Genomic DNA, 3,972 nt, shown 5'->3' on the forward strand with positions numbered 1-3,972 from the left:
TTAGAAAGATTACATATCATAGAACAATATCAATTTTAAAAAGGAACAAAATATTTCAGTTCACTTTTAGGTAAGCAAAGCGTGTACAGCTAGCTGCCTATGCTTTTCGTTAAAAATTCGGTTTTGCTCTTTAGACCTTCAATTCCAGCCAGAACTAGACAAATGATGGCTCATTAGAAAGCTTACATATCATAGAACAATATCAAGTTTAAAAAGGAACAAAATATTTGAGGTCATTTTGACAAAAGCAAAGCGTGTACAGCTGCCTATGCTTTTTGTTAAAAATTCGGTTTTGCTCTTTGGACCTTCAATTAGAGTCAGATTTAGACAAATGATGTCTCATTAGAAAGGTTACATATGATAGAAAAATATCAAGTGTAAAAAGGAACAAAATATTTCAGGTCATTTTTGCGAAAGCAAAGCGTGTACAGCTACCTCTGATTTTCGTTAAAAATTCGGTTTTTCTCTTTGGACCTTCAATTCCAGTCAGAACTAGACAAATGATGGCTCATTAGAAATCTTACATATCATAGAACAATATCAAGTGTAAAAAGGAACAGAATATTTCATGTCATTTTGACAAAAACAAAGCATGTACAACTGCCTATGCTTTTCGTTAGAAATTCGGTTTTGCTCTTTGGACCTTCAATTCTAGTCAGAACTAGACAAATGATGGCTAATTAGAAATCTTACATATCACAGAACAATATCAAGTTTAAAAAGGAACAAAATATCTCAGTTCATTTTGACGAAAGCAAAGCGTGTACAGCTAGCTGCCTATGCTTTTCGTTAAAAATTCGGTTTTGCTCTTTGGACCTTCAATTCTAGTCAGAACTAGACAAATTATGGCTCATTAGAAATATTACATATCATAGAAAAATATCAAGTTTAAAAAGGTACAAAATATTTAAGTTCATTTTTAGGTAAGCAAAGCGTGTACAACTGCCTATGCTTTTCGTTGAAAATTCGGTTTTTGCTCTTTAGACCTTCAATTCCCGTGAGAACTAGACAAATGATGGCTCATTGGAAAGCTTACATATCATATAACAATATTAAGTTTAAAAAGGAACAAAATATTTCAGTTCATTTTGACGAAAGCAAAGCGTGTACAGCTGCCTATGCTTTTCGTTAAAAATTCGGTTTTGCTCTTTGGACCTTTAATTCCAGTCAGAACTAGACAAATGATGGATCATTCGAAAGCTTAAATATCATATAACAATATCAAGTATAAAAGGGAACAAAATATTTCAGTTCATTTTGACGAAAGCAAAGCATTTGCAGCTGCCTATGATTTTCGTTAAAAATTATGTTTTGCTCTTTGGACCTTGAATTCCAGATAGAACTAGACAAATGATGTCCCATTAGAAAGATTACATATAATAGAACAATATCAAGTGTAAAAAGAAACAGAATATTTCAGGTCATTTTGACAAAAACAAAGCATGTACAACTACCTATGCTTTCCGTTGAAAATTCGGTTTTGCTCTTTGGACCTTCAATTACAGTAAGATTTAGACAATGATGGATCATTAGAAAGCTTACATATCATATAACAATATCAAATGTAAAAAGGAATAAAATATTTCAGGTCATTTTTGCGAAAGCAAAGCGTATACAGCTACCTCTGATTTTCGTTAAAAATTCGGTTTTGCTCTTTGGACCTTCAATTCTAGTCAGAACCAGACAAATGATGGCTCATTAGAAATCTTACATATCATAGAAAAATATCAAGTTTAAAAAGGTACAAAATATTTAAGTTCATTTTTAGGTAAGCAAAGCGTGTACAACTGCCTATGCTTTTCGTTGAAAATTCGGTTTTTGCTCTTTGGACCTTCAATTCCAGTCAAAACTAGACAAATGATGGCTCATTGGAAAGCTTACATATCATAGAACAATATTAAGTTTAAAAAGGAACAAAATATTTCAGTTCATTTTGACGAAAGCAAAGCGTGTACAGCTGCCTATGCTTTTCGTTAAAAATTCGGTTTTGCTCTTTGGACCTTTAATTCCAGTCAGAACTAGACAAATGATGGATCATTCGAAAGCTTAAATATCATATAACAATATCAAGTATAAAAAGGAACAAAATATTTCAGTTCATTTTGACGAAAGCAAAGCATTTGCAGCTGCCTATGATTTTCGTTAAAAATTCGGTTTTGCTCTTTGGACCGTCAATTCCAGGCAGAACTAGACAAATGATGGCCCATTAGAAAGCTTACATATCATATAAAAATATCAAGTGTAAAAAGGAACAGAATATTTCAGGTCATTTTGACACAAACAAAGCATGTACAACTGCCTATGCTTTTCGTTAGAAATTCGGTTTTGCTCTTTGGACCTTCAATTACAGTCAGATTTAGACAAATGATGGCCCATTAGAAAGCTTACATATCATTGAAAAATATCAAGTGTGAAAAAAACAAAATATTCCAGGTCATTTTGACGAAAGCAAAGCATTTGCAGCTGCCTATGATTTTCGATAAAAATTCGGTTTTGCTCTTTGGACCTTGAATTCCAGGCAGAACTAGACAAATGATGTCCCATTAGAAAGCTTACATATCATAGAACAATATCAAGTGTAAAAAGAAACAGAATATTTCAGGTCATTTTGACAAAAACAAAGCATGTACAACTACCTATGCTTTCCGTTGAAAATTCGGTTTTGCTCTTTGGACCTTCAATTACAGTAAGATTTAGACAAATGATGGATCATTAGAAAGCTTACATATCATATAACAATATCAAGTGTAAAAAGGAACAAAATATTTCAGGTCATTTTTGCGAAAGCAAAGCGTGTACAGCTACCTATGATTTTCGTTAAAAATTCGGTTTTTCTCTTTGGACCTTCAATTCTAGTCAGACTAGACAAATTATGGCCCAATATAAAGCTTACATATTATAGAACAATATCAAGTGTAAAAAGGAACAGAATATTTCAGGTCATTTTGACAAAAACAAAGCAGGAACAACTGCCTATGCTTTTCGTTAGAAATTCGGTTTTGCTCTTTGGACCTTCAATTACAGTCAGATTTAGACAAATGATGTCTCATTAGAAAGCTTACATATCATTGAACAATGTCAAGTGTAAAAAAAAAAAAAAAATTCAGGTTATTTTGACGAAAGCAAAGCGTGTACAACTGCCTATGTTTTTCGTTAAGAATTTGGTTTTGCTCTTTGGACCTTCAATTCTAGTCAGAACTAGACAAATAATGGCTCATTAGAAATCTTACATATCATAGAAAAATATCAAGTTTAAAAAGGTATAAAATATTTAAGTTCATTTTTAGGTAAGCAAAGCGTGTACAACTGCCTATGATTTTCGTTAAAAATTCGGTTTTGCTCTTTGGACCTTCAATTCCAGTCAGAACTAGACAAATGATGGCCCATTAGAAAGATTACATATCATAGAACAATATCAAGTGTAAAAAGGAACAGAATATTTCAGGTCATTTTGACACAAACAAAGCATGTACAACTGCCTATGCTTTTCGTTAGAAATTCGGTTTTTCTCTTTGGACCTTCAATTACAGTCATATTTAGACAAATGATGGCCCATTAGAAAGCTTACATATCATTGAAAAATATCAAGTGTAAAAAAAACAAAATATTCCAGGTCATTTTGACGAAAGCAAAGCGTGTACAACTGCCTATGCTTTTCGTTGAAAATTCGGTTTTGCTCTTTGGACCTTCAAATCCAATCAGAACTAGACAAATAATGGATCATTATAAAGCTTACATATCATAGAAAAATATCAAGTGTAAAAAGGATAAAAATATTTCAGTTCATTTTTACGAAAGCAAAGCGTGTGCCTATGCTTTTCGTTGAATATTCGGTTTTTGCTCTTTGGACCTTCAATTACAGTCAGATTTAGACAAATGATGGCTCATTAGAAAGCTTACATATCATTGAACAATATCAGGTGTAAAAAAACAAAATATTTCAGGTCATTTTGACGAAAGCAAAGCGTGTAC

The sequence above is a fragment of the Papaver somniferum genome, chromosome 7, assembly GCF_003573695.1.
Source record: "Papaver somniferum cultivar HN1 chromosome 7, ASM357369v1, whole genome shotgun sequence".
Lineage (NCBI taxonomy): Eukaryota > Viridiplantae > Streptophyta > Magnoliopsida > Ranunculales > Papaveraceae > Papaver > Papaver somniferum.